At 41.9% G+C, this 18,295-nt stretch overlaps 1 protein-coding gene across 1 annotated transcript in view; it reads left to right on the top strand.

Moving 5' to 3' along the window:
• Nucleotides 1-18,295, top strand: part of GPR20 (G protein-coupled receptor 20) — an 83,667-nt gene that overhangs the window by 4,269 nt on the left and 61,103 nt on the right. The gene's annotated exons all lie outside the window — the stretch shown is intronic.

The following is an 18,295-nucleotide window of genomic DNA, read 5'->3' as shown; positions in this document are numbered from 1 at the left end:
GTTATTCCCTGACTTCAATAATAAGATTGCATGCGGTGAGTGGTGGCTGCAGAGAGCAGCTTATCGCACCTTATCGCACCTTCAATGCCTCTGGAATCCCACTTTCTGGGCTCATACCCATCAGCGTTAAAAAAAATTGGTTCAATGTTCCTGAAAAATACGGATTTTTCTCACCTAGCATCCGTATGCAATGCATTTGTATCATTAGCTGTTACAGATACAGGTACATAGATGCAATTGAGGTATATAATCAGTGCAGTGCAGCTTACTGTACATGTATTTACCTCATAATTAAATGTGTAAAAGAAAAATATTGTGTGGGTTCCCACTAATCTTTAATAACCAGCTGAGGGAAAGTGGACAGCTGGGGGCTGATGTTGATAGCCTGAAAAGGGGGTAATACCCATGGAGCTTCCCTGACTATTAATATCAGCTCACTACTGTATACTTAGCCTTTACTCATTATTAAAATGGGGACCCCCCCAAAAAAATGATGTGGGGTCCCCAATATAACTATTAATGAGCAAAGACTAGGCAGGAAGCTGCGGGCTGATATTAATAGGCCAGGAAGGGGACAGGGATATTGGCCCCCTCCAAGACTAAGAACATCAGCCCTCAGCTGCCCCAGAAATGGCGCTTTCATAGGATGCTCCAAATCTTGTGCTTAGCCTCACTCTTCCCACTTGCCTTGGGGCCGTGGCAGGTGGGGCAATAGGGTTGGGGTTGATGTCATCAAGCCCATTGGTAAGTAATGGAGAGGCGTCTATAACAAACCCCCATTACTAACCCCATAGTCATATTGTAGTAAAGAGACAACTAGAATAAAGTCCTTTCTCACATAAGCGCTAGACACTGCCGGATTGTAATCGCGCTCCTGACAGTGTGATCTGGCTGTCCTGATGAGCGGTCACATCATGCAGCTGCTGAACAAACCACCCGTATGTAGCATGGCTGCAGTGCTTCATGGGAAAACATCTCATAGGGGACGACGCCTGTTTTCACCTTAGTGACCGGGCCGATTTTTACAAGTCTGACAACTGTCACTTTATGAGGTCATAACTCTGAAACGCTTCAACGGATCTTGGTGATTCTGAGAATTTTTTTCTGGTGACATATTGTACTTTATGATAGTGGTTTAATTTCTTCGATATGACTTGCATTTATTTGTGAAAAAAATAGAAATTTGGCGAAAATTTTGAAAATTTTGCAATTTTCAAACTTTTAGTCTTTATGCCCTTAAATTAGAGAGTCATATCACACAAAATAGTTAATAAGTAACATTTCCCACATGTCTGCTTAACATCAGCACAATTTTGGAAACATAATTTTTTTTTTGTTAGGAAGTTATAAGGGTTAAAAGTTGATCAGTGATTTCTCATTTTTACAACAAAATTTGCAAAACATTTGATGTGAATTTGAGGGGTCTATATGATAGAAGATACCCAAAAGTGACACCATTCTGAAAACTGCACCTCCTCAAGGTAATCAAAACCCCAATCAAGAAGTTTATTAACCCTTCAGGTGCTTCACAGGAATTTTTCGAATGTTTTAAAAAAATGAACATTTAACTTTTTTTCACAAAAAAATTATTTCAGATCCAATTTGTTTTGTTTTACTAAGTGTAACAGGAGAAATTGGACCCCAAAAGTTGTTGTGCAATTTGTCCTGAGTATGCTGATGCCCCATATGTGGGGGTACAGCACTGTTTGGGTGCATGGCAGAGCTCGGAAGGGAAGGAGCGCCGTTTGACTTTTCAATGCAAAATTGGCTGGAATTGAGATCAGACTCCATGTCGCGTTTGGAGAGCCCCTGATGTGCCTAAACAGTGGAAATCCCCCAATTCTAACTCCAACCCTAACCCCAACACACCCCTAACCCTAATCCCAACCCTAACCATAACCCTAACCACAAACCTAACCCTAACACACCCCTAACTTTAGCCCCAACCCTATCCCTAACTATAGCCCTAACACTAACTTTAGCCCCAACCCCAACCCTAATGGGAAAATGGAAATAAATACTTTTTTTTATTTTATTATTTTTCCGTAACTAACGAGGTGATAAAGGGGGGTTTGATTTACTATTCGTACTGGGTTTTTATATCGGGTTTTTATGTTTGACAGCTGTCACACACTAAAAGATGTTTTTTATTGCAAAAAATAGTTTTTGCATCATCACATTTTGAGAGCTATAATTTTTCCATATTTTGGCCCACCGAGTCATGTGAGGTCTTGTTTTTTGTAATGTGGTTGTTCAGCAGTATGATGATAAAGCATTGTTTTTTGCCTTGTTTTTTATTTATTTTTTTATGGTGTTCACTGAAGGGGTAAACTAGTATGACAGTTTTATAGAGCGGGTCGTGTTACGGACGTGGCGATACCAAATATGTGTACTTTTATTGTTTTTTTATTTACATAAATAAATGGATTTATTGGAAAAATATTTTTTTTTTCTTTATTTGGAGATTTTTTTTAAAAAAATATTTTTACACATTATAATTTTTTATTTTATAACATTGTCCCAGGGTGGGACATCACTATATCATTTCAGATTGCTGATCTGACATTTTGCATAGCACAGTGTCAGATCAGCAATCTGACTGGCAGTGAAGATGGCTTGCCGGCGCCTGATCTCAGCAGGCACTCGCAAGCAACCTCCCTGCAGGACCCGGACGGACGCCGCGGCCATCTTGGAGCCCATAGCATTGTTCCCGTGGGAGAGCGAAGGGAGCTCCCTCATTGCACGATTCTTCTCTGTGCCGCTGTCAGTACTGACAGTGGCATCAGAGGGGTTAAATGCCCATGATCAGTGCTAGCACTGATAGTGGGCATTGCTGCGGGGTGTCAGCTCTCACATACAGCTGATAACCACGCGAGCGATCACCGCGGCGATCAGCGTGAGGCCGCATAATCGTGCCGCCGTACTAGACTTTTAGACGCCTCTCCATTACTAACCCTTGGGCTTGATGACAACGGCCATAAAACAGCTGACATTAACCCCATCCTTATTGTCCCACGTGCCACTGCACCAGAGCGATAGGGAAGAGCGAGGCTAAGCGCCAGATTTGGCACATCTTATGGATGTGTCATTTCTGGGGCAGTTGACGGCTGATGTTCTTAGGCTGGGATGGGGACAATATTCATTGGCGCTTCCTAGTCTATTAATATCAGCCCGCAGCTGTCTGCCAAGCCTTTGCTGGTTATGAATTATAGGAGGGTCCCTACATCAATTTTTTGGGGAGTCCCCCAATTTTATAACCAGTAAAGGCTAAGTATACAGCTGTGACCTGATATTAATAGCCAGGGAAGCTCCACGTTGATTACCCCCTTCCCAGGCTATAAACTTCAGCCCCAAGTTGTCGACCTTCCCTCAGCTGGTTATTAAAAATTAGGTTGACTCCACACCATTTTCTTTCTTTGATATATATATATATATATATATATATATATATATATATATATATATATACAGTACAGACCAAAAGTTTAAACACACCTTCTCATTCAAAGAGTTTTCTTTATTTTCATGACTATTAAAATTGTAGATTCACTCTAAAGGCATCAAAACTATGAATTAACACATGTGGAATTATATAACTAACAAAAAAGTGTGAAATAACTGAAAATATGTCTTATATTCTAGGTTCTTCAAAGTAGCCACCTTTTGCTTTGATTACTGCTTTGCACACTCTTGGCATTCTCTTGATGAGCTTCAAGAGGTAGTCACCGGAAATCGTTTTCACTTCACAGGTGTGCCCTGTCAGGTTTAATAAGTGGGATTTCTTGTCTTAAAAATGGGGTTTGGGCCATTAGTTGTGTTGTACAGAAGTCTGGTGGATACACAGCTGATAGTCCTACTGAATAGACTGTTAGAATTTGTATTATGGCAAGAAAAAAGCAGCTAAGTAAAGGAAAACGAGCGGCCATCATTACTTTAACAAATGAAGGTCAGTCAGTCCGAAAAATTGGGAAAACTTTGAAAGTGTCCCCAAATGCTGTTGCAAAAACCATCAAGCGCTACAAAGAAACTGGCTCACATGAGGACCGCCCCAGGAAAGGAAGACCAAGAGTCACCTCTGCTGCAGAGGATAAGTTCATCCGAGTCACCAGCCTCAGAAATCGCAGGTTAACAGCAGCTCAGATTAGAGACCGGGTCAATGCCACAGAGTTCTAGCAGCAGACATCTCTACAACAACTGTTAAGAGGAGACTTTGTGCAGCAGGCCTTCATGGTAAAATAGCTGCTAGGAAACCACTGAAAGGACAGGCCACAAGCAGAAGAGACTTGTTTGGGCCAAAGAACACAAGGAATGGACATTAGACCAGTGGAAATCTGTGCTTTGGTCTGATGAGTCCAAATTTGAGATCTTTGATTCCAACCACCGTGTCTTTGTGCGACGCAGAAAAGGTGAACAGATGGACTCTACATGCCTGGTTCCCACCGTGAAGCATGGAGGAGGAGGTGTGATGGTGTGGGGGGTGCTTTGCTGGTGACCCTTTTGGGGATTTATTCAAAATTGAAGGCATACTGAACCAGCATGGCTACCACAGCATCTTGCAGCAGCGTGCTATTCCATCCGGTTTGCGTTTAGTTGGACCATCATTTAATTTTCAGCAGGACAATGACCCCAAACACACCTCCAGGCTGTGTAAGGGCTATTTGACCAAGAAGGAGAGTGATGGGTGCTACGCCAGATGACCTGGCCTCCACAGTCACCAGACCTGAACCCAATCGAGATGGTTTGAGGTGAGCTGGACCGCAGAGTGAAGGCAAAAGGGCCAACAAGTGCTAAGCATCTCTGGGAACTCCTTCAAGACTGTTGGAAGACCATTTCCGGTGATTACCTCTTGAAGCTCATCAACAGAATGCCAAGAGTGTGCAAAGCAGTAATCAAAGCAAAAGGTGGCTACTTTGAAGAACCTAGAATATAAGACATATTTTCAGTTGTTTCACACTTTTTTGTTAGTTATATAATTCCACATGTGTTAATTCATAGTTTTGATGCCTTCAGAGTGAATCTACAATTTTAATAGTCATGAAAATAAAGAAAACTCTTTGAATGAGAAGGTGTGTCCAAACTTTTGGTCTGTACTGTATATATCTTCTATTATATTCTGACAGTTCGGGATGTGAATTTGCTGTATTCTAACATTCGCAATAGGTGATATCACAGCTCACCTCCTCCTGTACAATGACTGATAACACCTCTATATACAGTAGATCACATAGGATCCTCCATTCACAATAGGTGATGTCACAGCTCACCTCCTCCTCTTGTACAATGACTGATAACACCTCTATATACAGTAGATAACACAGGATCCACCATTTACAATAGACGATGTCACAGCTCACCTCCTCCTCCTCCTCCTGTACAATGACTGATAACATCTCTGTAAGCAAGATTCAAAAAGACAGAAAAAAATCTGTCTTGTTCTTCTGGGGCTCGTATTATAAAGATACCGGTCTGGAGCGACTTCCTGCCAGGACCTAGGACTCTCTAGGATGGACAGTTTATATGAGGATAGTTTAGAAATGTCGCCAAGATGAGGCTCAAACAATTTAAGACCTTGTATACACATGTGTGGAGAGTAATATCGCGCACTCCCATCATCCGTGTGAAGTTCATATAAATATTATTACATTGTTTCGGGATGTAATCGCTTTGAGGACGGGGTTAGATTTATATGTTTGTGTCATTACTTTTTCTGTTGGCGTTTAGTCTGCGGTTGGGCAATGACTGGTGACTTCCAGTGCCGGCTGCAAGCACACAGTGAGGGCTGAAGCTGCGATAGGGATTTGTGCTGTTCCGGTTCAATAATTATCTTTTTCAACCTGAAAAGTAAAAAAAAAAAAAGCACTTCATAAAAGCAGGGAGGCAAAACTATCTGTGCCCCAAAATATTACAGGGGAATAGGATTCAGTACTATCTGTGCTTCTATCATTTACAGGTAGAGGCAGGGAGGCATAATATATGTGCCGAAATCATTTACAAGGAGAGAAAGGGAGGAAGCACTCTCTGTACCTATATTATTTACAGGTTGAAACAGCAGGTTAGTACTATATGTAGCTACATCATTTGTAGGGGAGAGACAGGGAGGTAGCACTATCTGTACCTATATTATTTACAGGTAGAAACAGGGAGTTAGTACTGTATGTGACTACATCATTTGTAGGGGAGAGACAGGGAACTACCACTATCTGTACCTATATTATTTACAGGTAGAAACGGCGAGTTGGTACTGTATGTGACTACATCATTTGTAGGGGAGAGACAGGGAGGTAGCACTATCTGTACCTATATTATTTACAGGTAGAAACGATGAGTTAGTACTGTACAGTGGCGGATTATAATGAGGTCAATCTGGGCGGTAGCCCAGGGTCCAGTGGTGTGGGGGGGCCCACCAGCCCAAGGAAAATTGCCCCATTATAATCCGCCACCATAGCGCCACGCCCCCATGTACCGACCCCTTCCTCCCCCTCCCAGACCCACCGGCCACCGCAGCGCCAGCCCCTCACTGATAAATCCCTGCTCTGTGCGCACAGGACCTGTGATGAGGTCACAGGAGGGGAGGAGTCAGGGGGGTTACATGATCAGGGGCTTCAGTCGGAGGCTCCTGATCATGTGACACCTGACTCCTCCCCTCCTGTGACCTCTTCACAGGTCCTGTGCACACAGCCCTCAATGTATTGTATGCGGGACTCTGCTGTGCTGGTTGTGATGGTGCTGGATGAGGGAATTATGTGTGGGGTCAGGAGGGGTTTACAGGGTGGATGTAGCTGCGTGTGTGTGCGAGGTGTACAGAGCAGAGCTGCGCATGTGAGAGGTGTACGGAGCAGAGCCGCGAATGTGCGAGGTGTACGGAGCAGAGCCGCGAATGTGCGAGGTGTACGGAGCAGAGCCGCGAATATGCGAGGTGTACGGAGCGGAGCTGCACGCATGCGAGGTGTACAGAGCGGAGCCGCATGTGCGTATGAGGTGTGCGGAGCGAAGCCGCATGTGTGTACAGAGCGAAGCCACATGTATGTACGAGGTGTACGGAGCGAAGCCGCGTATGTGTACAAGGTGTAGAGAACGGAGCCCTGTGTGTACAAAGTGTACAGAGCTGAGCCGTGTTTACGGAGCGGAGCCGCGCGTGTGCGAGGTGTACAAAGCGGAGTCGCGCACGTGCAAGGTGTACGGAGAGGAGCCGCGTGCGCGAGGTGTACGGAGCGGAGCCGCGTGTGTGTACGAGGTGTACGGAGCGAAGTCGCGTGTGTGTATGAGGTGTACGGAACAGAGCCCTATGTGTACAAAGTGTACAGAGCAGAGCTATGTGTTTACGGAGCGGAGCCGCATGTGTACAAGGTGTACGGAGCGGAGCCGCGCGCGTGCAAGGTGTACGTAACAGAGCCGCGCGCGTGCAAGGTGTACGAAGTGGAGCCGCATGTGTGTACGAGGTGTATGGAGCAAAGCTGCGTGTGCGTACGAGGTGTACGGAGCGAAGCCGCATGTGTACAAGGTGTACGGAACGGAGCCCTGTGTGTACAAAGTGTACAGAGCTGAGTCGTGTGTTTACGGAGCGGAGCAGCGTATGTACGAGGTGTATGGAGCAAAGCCGCATGTGTACAAGGTGTACAGGGCGTGGCCACGTGTGTATAAGGTGTATGGAGCAGAGCCGCATGTGTACGAGGTTTACGGAGTGGAGCCATGTGTGTGCGAGGTGTACGGAGCGAAGCCATGTCTACGAGGCATATAAAGCAGAACCGTGTGTATATGAGATGTGCGGAGCCATGAATGTACAAGGTGTATGATGGGGAGCATTCATACCTCCCAACCATCCCAGATTTTGAGAGTCTGTCCCAGTGCCCCGACCAGAAGCTTACTTTTCCTGCGAACACAGGAGTATACGGCGGAGCCCTGAGGAGCACTTGACATTCCATTGGAAGTGACGTGCTGGAAGCTGACCGGAGGAGATTGTGACGGACCCATGGAGGCACTTCGGGGAATGATTCAGATCATCACCATGTCCTCCTCCGACAGCGCGGACAGCGGGATCGCCTTGGACTCGGAGATGTCGGCCATGTGAGTGGATCATGATATGTCTTGCACCAGAAGGCTCAGGTGGGCACTACAATGTGAGCCGGGCTGGTATAGTGTCTATTTAGAATCTTTCTTTCTTTCCCCTCTTTCCTTGTCTTTCTTTCTCTCTCTCTGTTCTTTCTTTCTTTGTTTCACTTTATGTTCTTTCTTTCCCCTCTTTCTTTCTCTCTCCCTCTCTGTTCTTTCTATCCCCTTTCTTTCTTTTTTTCTCTCTTTGTTCTTTCACCTCTTTCTTTCTCTTTCTTTCCTACTCTCTTTGTTCCTTCTTTTCCCTCTTTCTTTCTCTCTCCCTCTCTGTTCTTTCTTTCTTTCCCCTTTCTTTCTTTCTTTTTTTCTCTCTCTGTTCTTTCTTTCACCTCTTTCTTTCTCTCTGTTCTTTCTTTCTCTCTCCCTCTCAGTTCTTTCTTTCTTTCCCCTCTTTCTTTTTTCCTTTCTCTGTTCTTTTTTCTGTCCCCTCTTTCTTTCTCTCTGTTCTTTCTTCCTTTCTCTCTCTGTTTCTCTCTTTCTTCTTTCTTTTTCTGTTCTTTCTCTCGCCTTTCTTTCTCTCTCTTTTTTCTTTTTTCTCTCTCTCTGATCTTTCTTTCTTTTCCTCAGTACCAGTCAGTGTGCCCACAGTACCAGCCACTGTGCCCTCAGTACCAGTCAGTGTGATCAGCAGTGCTAAATGGGTGTGGTTGGGGCATGGACATGGGTGTAACTAGTTGTGAAATGGGTGTGGTCGGGCGGCCGGTAACCAATCATCATAGTGGAAGTCATCTGTTTCCATCAACTTTGTTATATGTGGGCAGTGGGCACCTCTAGTAAGGTGGGCACGAGATGGCGGGTCTTGTCACCTCTGCCTCACACATAAGTTACTATGAGGTGTACTTTATTCCTGCCACATTTCTTTCTTGGCCTACTGAGAGAAATGTTTTGACCAGTTGAAAGTTATACAACCTGAGGATTGTGCATGTGTGCACTGCCCGCATATATATATATTTACTTACTCCAACCCCTATATAAACCCTGCCCCTCCAACCACCGTCCACTTTCCCATGCTCCTGTTCCAATCCTGGGGTCTTTTTTGGTCCCTCCTTCGTCCTCCACATGCTGAACATCTGGGACATGACTAACATTGCGCAATGTGTGCTTGTTTGTTTCCAGATGCAGCGTTGTGTTCAGTGTGTGAGGAGACGGCAACTTGTCTGTGGCGTTAACCCCTCTGCTGACATGTTGGGTACAGCCTGTGACGAGGAGCCTCTCTTCCTGTGTACCCGGCCACAGGCTGCACATCGGAGGCTGCTTCTTCTATCTGGGGAAGTTCATGAAGCAGAAGCCTCTGTGTGACTCATGTGAAGTAACTTGTCTGACAGGTCATGGGTCCAGGTCAGCAGGTGATTGCAGACTATTAGCTGGTTTCGATATTAGGTACAAGTGAGTCAGGACTAGATTTTGGGTGGAAGCCTTCCAGTATTTGTAAGGCCTCGTGCACACGCTAAGTATTTGGTGAGTTTTTACCTCAGTATTTATAAGGCATCGTGCACACGCTGAGTATTTGGTGAGTTTTTACCTCAGTATTTATAAGGCCTTGCGCACACGCTGAGTATTTGGAGAGTTTTTCACTCAGTATTTGTAAGGCCTCATGGACACGCTGAGCATTTGGTGTTTTTTTACTTCAGTATTTGTGAGGCCTCGTGCACACGTTGCGTATTTGCAGAGTTTTTTTTACCTCAGTATTTAACCCCTTCCCACCCCTTGACGCACCGTATGCGTCATGAAAACTAGTGACTTCCCGACCCCGTCACATGACCGGGGGGCCCACAGAGTCTGAACAGCCCAGGGCCCTGGCTACCCTTAATCCACCCCTGGTACTGTATGTGACTACATCATTTGTAGGGAGAGACAGGAACTAGCACTATCTGTACCTATGTTACTTACAGGTAGAAAAAGGGAGTTAGTACTGTATGTGACTACATCATTTGTAAGGAGACGCAGGGAGGTAGCACTATCTGTACCTATATTATTTACAGGTAGAAACAGGGAGTTAGTACTGTATGTGACTACATCATTTGTAGGGGAGAGACAGGGAGGTAGCATTATCTGTATCTATATTAATTACAGGTAGAAATAGGGAGTTAGTACTGTATGTGACTATATCATTTGTAGGGAGAGACAGGAACTAGCACTATCTATACCTATATTATTTACAGGTAGAAAAAGGGAGTTAGTACTATACGTGACTACATCATTTGTAGGGAGAGACAGGGAACTAGTACTATCTGTACCTATATTATTTACAGGTAGAAACAGGGAGTTAGTACTATATGTGACTACATCACTTGTAGGGGAGAAACAGGAACTAGCACTATCTATACCTATATTATTTACAGGTAGAAAAAGAGAGTTAGTACTATACGTGACTACATCACTTGTAGGGGAGAGACAGGGAGGTAGCACTATCTATACCTATATTATTTACTGGTAGAAATAGGGAGTTAGTACTATACGTGACTACATCATTTGTAGGGAGAGACAGGGAGGTAGCATTATCTGTACCTATATTATTTACAGGTAGAAACAGGGAGTTAGTACTGTATGTGACTACATCACTTGTAGGGAGAGACAGGAACTAGCACTATCTATACCTATATTATTTATAGGTAGAAATAGGGAGTTAGTACTATATGTAACTACATCATTTGTAGGGAGAGACAGGGAACTAGTACTATCTGTACCTATATTATTTACAGGTAGAAACAGGGAGTTAGTACTGTACAGTATGTGACTACATCATTTGTAGGGGAGAGACAGGGAAGTAGCATTATCTGTATCTATATTATTTACAGGTAGAAATAGGGAGTTAGTACTGTATGTGACTACATCATTTGTAGGGGAGAGACAGGGAGGTAGCACTATCTGTACATATATTATTTACAGGTAGAAACAGGGAGTTAGTACTATATGTGACTACATCATTTGTAGGGGAGAGACAGGGAGGAAGCACTATCTGTACCTATATTATTTACAGGTAGAAACAGGGAGTTAGTACTATATGTGACTACATCATTTGTAGGGGAGAGACAGGGAGGTAGCATTATCTGTACCTATATTATTTACAGGTAGAAACAGGGAGTTAGTACTATATGTGACTACATCATTTGTAGGGGAGAGACAGGGAGGTAGCACTATCTGTACCTATATTATTTACAGGTAGAAACAGGGAGTTAGTACTATATGTAACTACATCATTTGTAGGGAGAGACAGGGAACTAGTACTATCTGTACCTATATTATTTACAGGTAGAAGCAGGGAGTTAGTACTGTACAGTATGTGACTACATCATTTGTAGGGGAGAGACAGGGAAGTAGCATTATCTGTATCTATATTATTTACAGGTAGAAATAGGGAATTAGTACTATATGTGACTACATCACTTGTAGGGAGAGACAGGAACTAGCACTATCTATACCTATATTATTTACAGGTAGAAATAGGGAGTTAGTACTATATGTGACTACATCATTTGTAGGGGAGAGACAGGGAGGTAGCATTATCTGTACCTATATTATTTACAGGTAGAAACAGGGAGTTAGTACTATATGTGACTACATCATTTGTAGGGGAGAGACAGGGAGGTAGCACTATCTGTACCTATATTATTTACAGGTAGAAACAGGGAGTTAGTACTATATGTGACTACATCATTTGTAGGGGAGAGACAGGGAGGAAGCACTATCTGTACCTATATTATTTACAGGTAGAAACAGGGAGTTAGTACTATATGTGACTACATCATTTGTAGGGGAGAGACGGGAGGTAGCATTATCTGTACCTATATTATTTACAGGTAGAAACAGGGAGTTAGTACTATATGTGACTACATCATTTGTAGGGGAGAGACAGGGAGGTAGCACTATCTGTACCTATATTATTTACAGGTAGAAACAGGGAGTTAGTACTATATGTGACTACATCATTTGTAGGGGAGAGACAGGGAGGTAGCATTATCTGTACCTATATTATTTACAGGTAGAAACAGGGAGTTAGTACTATATGTGACTACATCATTTGTAGGGGAGAGACAGGGAGGTAGCATTATCTGTACCTATATTATTTACAGGTAGAAACAGGGAGTTAGTACTATATGTGACTACATCATTTGTAGGGGAGAGACAGGGAGGTAGCATTATCTGTACCTATATTATTTACAGGTAGAAACAGGGAGTTAGTACTATATGTGACTACATCATTTGTAGGGGAGAGACAGGGAACTAGCACTATCTGTACCTATATTATTTACAGGTAGAAACAGGGAGTTAGTACTATATGTGACTACATCATTTGTAGGGGAGAGCCAGGGAGGTAGCATTATCTGTACCTATATTATTTACAGGTAGAAACAGGGAGTTAGTACTGTATGTGACTACATCATTTGTAGGGGAGAGACAGGGAACTAGCACTATCTGTACCTCCATCATTTACATAGAGCCAAGGGAGACAATACTTTCTGCACATATATTATTTTCATAGCAAGTCAGCGAGTTAGTATAAAGGAAGATACATTATTAACATGAAGAAATAGGGAGGTATTACTATCTACACCTGCAGATGAAACCAGAAGTTTCCGTACACGATATAAAAAGACCCATCTGCATGTTTTTCTCAATATGACATGAAATAAAGGATAAACCTTTCCCGTTTTAGGTCAATTAGGATTTCCATAATTGTTAATATTTGCCAAATGCAAAAATAATGGGCGAGAGAATGGTTTAAGGCATTTTTATTACTGCAAAGTCAAAAGTTTCCATACACTAAGATCACTATGCCTGTAAACAGTTCTGGACCGCCCATATGATGATGTCATGTGTTTGGAAGCTTTGTTTTTTTTGCAACATCTGAGTTAATTAGAGACAAACCTGTGGATGTGTTTTAATGCACACCTGAAACACACTGCTTCATTGTGTAGCATCATGGGAAAGTCTAAAGAAATCGACCAAAATATCAAGATTCGGGAAGAGAATATTCTGGCATTTGGCAAATATTAATAATTATGGTAATCCTAATTGACTTAAAACAGGAAACGTTTATTCTGATTTCATGTCAGACACAGAGAAAAAACTGCAGATGTGTCTTTTTAGATATTGGATGGAAACGTCTGGTTTCAACTGTATGTACAGCTGGTATAACCTGGGCATCTCTTGTGTAAAAACATTTATGTACAGCTGGTATAACCTGGGCATCTCCTGTATATAATTATATATGTACAGCTGGTATAACCTGGGCATCTTCTGTATATAATTATATACAGTATGTACAGCTGTTATAACCTGGGCATCTACTGCATATAATTATATATGTACAGCTGGTATAACTTGGGAATCTCCTTTATATAATCATATATGTACAGGTGGTATAACATGGGCATCTTCTGTATATTACACAAGTACAGCTCGTATAACCTGGGCATCTTCTGAATATTACATATATGTGCAGCTGGTATAACCTGGGCATCTCCTGTATATAATCATATATGTATAGCTGGTATAACCTGGGCATCTCCTGTATATAATTATATATGTACAGCTGGTATAACCTGGGCATCTCCTGTATATAATTATATATGTACAGCTGGTATAACCTGGGTATCTCCTGTATATAATTATATATGTACAGCTGGTATAACCTGGGCATCTCCTGTATATAATTATATGTACAGCCGGTATAACCTGGGCATCTCCTGTATATAATTATATATGTACAGCCAGTATAACCTGGGCATCTCCTGTATATAATTATATATGTACATATGGTATAACCTGAGTATCTCCTGTATATAATTATATATGTACAGCTGGTATAACCTGAGTATTTTCTGTATATAATTATATATGTACAGCTGGTATAACCTGGGCATCTCCTGTATATAATTATATATGTACAGCTGGTATAACCTGTGCATCTCCTGCATATAATTATATATGTACAGCTGGTATAACCTGGGCATCTCCTGTATATAATTATATGTACAGCAAGTATAACCTGGGTATCTTCTGCATATAATTATATATGTACAGCTGGTATAACTTGGGCATCTCCTGTATATAATCATATATGTACAGCTGGTATAACCTGGACATCTCCTGTATATAATTATATATGTACAGCTGGTATAACCTGGGCATCTCCTGTACATAATTATATATGTACAGCTGGTATAACTTGGGCATCTCCTGTATATAATCATATATGTACAGCTGGTATAACCTGGGCATCTCCTGTATATAATTATATATGTACAGCCGGTATAACCTGGGCATCTACTGTATATAATCATATATGTACAGCCGGCATAACCTGGGCATCTCCTGTATATAATCATATATGTACAGCCGGTATAACCTGGACATCTCCTGTATATAATTATATATGTACAGCTGGTATAACCTGGACATCTCCTGCATATAATTATATATGTACAGCTGGTATAACCTGGGCATCTCCTGTATATAATTATATATGTACAGCTGGTATAACATGGGCATCTCCTGTATATAATTATATATGTACAGCTGGTATAACCTGGGCATCTCCTGTATATAATTATATATCTCCAGTTGGTATAACCTGGGCATCTCCTGTATATAATTATATATGTACAGTTGGTATAACCTGGGCATCTCCTGTATATAATTATATATGTACAGTTGGTATAACCTGGGTATATCCTGTATATAATTATATATGTACAGCTGGTATAACCTGGGCATCTCCTGCATATAATTATATATGTACAGATGGTATAACCTGGGCATTTCCTGCATATAATTATATATGTACAGCTGGTATAACCTGGGAATCTCCTGTATATAATTATATATGTACAGTTGGTATAACCTGGGCATCTCCTGTATATAATTATGTATGTACAGCTGGTATAACCTGGGCATCTCCTGTATATAATTATATATGTACAGCTGGTATAACCTGGGCATCTCCTGCATATAATTATATATGTACAGCTGGTATAACCTGGGCATTTCCTGCATATAATTATATATGTACAGCTGGTATAACCTGGGCATCTCCTGTATATAATTATATATGTACAGTTGGTATAACCTGGGCATCTCCTGTATATAATTATGTATGTACAGCTGGTATAACCTGGGCATCTCCTGTATATAATTATGTATGTACAGCTGGTATAACCTGGGCATCTTCTGTATATAATTATATATGTACAGCTAGTATAACCTGGGCATCTCCTGTATATAATTATGTATGTACAGCTGGTATAACCTGGGCATCTCCTGTATATAATTATATATGTACAGCTGGTATAACCTGGGCATCTTCTGTATATAATTATATATGTACAGCTGGTATAACCTGGGCATCTCCTGTATATAATTATGTATGTACAGCTGGTATAACCTGGGCATCTTATGTATATAATTATATATGTACAGCTGGTATAACCTGGGCATCTCCTGTATATAATTATATATGTACAGCTGGTATAACCTGGGCATCTCCTGTATATAATTATATATGTACAGCTGGTATAACCTGGGCATCTCCTGTATATAATTATGTATGTACAGCTGGTATAACCTGGGCATCTCCTGTATATAATTATATATGTACAGCTGGTATAACCTGGGCATCTCCTGTATATAATTATGTATGTACAGCTGGTATAACCTGGGCATCTCCTGTATATAATTATATATGTACAGCTGGTATAACCTGGGCATCTCCTGTATATAATTATATATGCACAGCTGGTATAACCTGGGCATCTCCTGTATATAATTATGTATGTACAGCTGGTATAACCTGGACATCTCCTGTATATAATTATATATGTACAGCTGGTATAACCTGGACATCTCCTGTATATAATTATATATGCACAGCTGGTATAACCTGGGCATCTCCTGTATATAATTATATATGTACAGCTGGTATAACCTGGGCATCTCCTGTATATAATTATGTATGTACAGCTGGTATAACCTGGGCATCTCCTGTATATAATTATATATGTACAGCTGGTATAACCTGGGCATCTCCTGTATATAATTATATATGCACAGCTGGTATAACCTGGGCATCTCCTGTATATAATTATGTATGTACAGCTGGTATAACCTGGACATCTCCTGTATATAATTATATATGTACAGCTGGTATAACCTGGACATCTCCTGTATATAATTATATATGCACAGCTGGTATAACCTGGGCATCTCCTGTATATAATTATGTATGTACAGCTGGTATAACCTGGGCATCTCCTGTATATAATTATATATGCACAGCTGGTATAACCTGGGCATCTCCTGTATATAATTATATATGCACAGCTGGTATAACCTGGGCATCTCCTGTATATAATTATATATGTACAGCTGGTATAACCTGGGCATCTCCTGTATATAATTATGTATGTACAGCTGGTATAACCTGGGCATCTTCTGTATATAATTATATATATACAGCTGGTATAACCTGGGCATCTTCTGTATAGTACACAAGTACAGCTGGTATACATTATACATCAGTCTGGGATCTGTGCTATACCCTTTTTTCTCATTGTTTCCTTGTCTGTCCTCGGTTTACAAATGGGATATTTTTAGATACCGTAAGTCGTTTATGTTGCTTTGTTCTTGTAGTGAATTATTTTCCTGCAGAATGTATATGAGGTTTATGGTGTTGTTGTTTGTGCTGCGTTTTGTTTCCTACCTGTTTACACCAGTTGCTGACGTTTCTTCCCTTACATGACGTGTTTCATGGACTGTCAGTGGTGTGTTGATGTGTTCATGTAGCAGTATTATGTAGTGTCGCTTTTCACCATAATTATCTAATAATTATAGCGTTATTTACATGAATAAATAAAGTTTATCGATGACCTTTGACCTTGAGCAATAAACATCGTCCATTGTCAGAATATGCTAAGAGTTGTAGTGTGACCTGAGACAGCACAGAGTATTTCAGCACTGATCTAGAGGGAGGTCACAAAATGAAAGTTAAATAAGGGGAGATGCAGCTTCCAGCTACACAGAGTTCTTCAGGAGAAGACATTGCTGATATTCAGGGAGCTCACCAGCAGAGTATTGTGATTAGAGAGTCGGGGCCCAATTTAAAAATCACACTGCGCAACATTTTCTGAATTTTCAGTATTTTATTCAAGCAGAACTAAATAAAAGGAGGTGTGAACCCAAAAGATTCACTATATCTGATGCCAGAACATTCACTTACTGCAGAAATGTGCGAGTATGTTTTCTGAAGCGGGCACACAGACCACCAAAAGACGCAACAATTTCTTTAAGGCTGAGTTCACACGTGGCGTTTTTTTCGCGTTTCCGCGGCGGTTTTAACCGCGCGATTTTGCCGCGAAAACGCAAAAAATAAGCATTCCTATGGGATTCCGCAATGCTGTGCTAATGCTGCGGTTTTTACCGCGGCGGAATCGCTTCGCGGTAAAAACCGCAGCATGCTCATTAATTTGCGGAATCGCGGCGATCCCGCACCCATAGGATTGCATTGTTCCGCTTATTTCCCGCATGTGGCTGTGCACAACATGCGGAAAGTAAGCAGAACATGTGCGGATGGTACCCACGGTCCGGAGGGGAGGAGACTGTCCTCCAGGCTTTGGGTACCATATCCCTGTAAAAAATAGAATTTAAAAATAAAAAATATTGTTATTCTCACCTTCCGACGTCCCGCGCAGTCTTCCCGCTTCTCTTCACGCTTTCGTTCCCAGTAATCCTTTGCGAAAATGCCCGCGATGGTGTCCGTTCTCGCGGGATCGCGAAGTCTCGCGGTCATTCACGCGACGTCATCGCGAATTACCGCGAGACGTCGCGATCCCGCGAGAACGGACGTCATCGCGGGCATTTTCGCAAAGGATTACTGGGAACGGCTGTGCGGGACGTCGGACGGTAAGAATAACACCGTTTTTTATTTTTTTTTACATACTATCTTTTACTACTGATGCTGCATAGGCGGCCTCAGTAGTAAAAAGTTGGTCACACTTGTCAAACACTATGTTTGATGAGTGTGACCAACCTGTCAATCAGTTCTCCAAGCGATGCTACAGATCGCTTGGAAAACGCTAGCATTCTGCAAGCTAATTACGCCTGCAAAGTGCTAGTTTTTCCGCGGGAAAATCACGGGAATTTAAAATGCAATTTTCCCGCGGACTGGAATTCTGGAATTCCTGCGGAA

This window comes from Dendrobates tinctorius, unplaced genomic scaffold (assembly GCF_039654945.1).
Source record: "Dendrobates tinctorius isolate UK_male_01 unplaced genomic scaffold, ASM3965494v1 ptg000116l, whole genome shotgun sequence".
NCBI lineage: Eukaryota > Metazoa > Chordata > Amphibia > Anura > Dendrobatidae > Dendrobates > Dendrobates tinctorius.
Note: the sequence above shows the minus strand (reverse complement) of the source record. Positions and strands in the feature narration are given on the sequence as shown.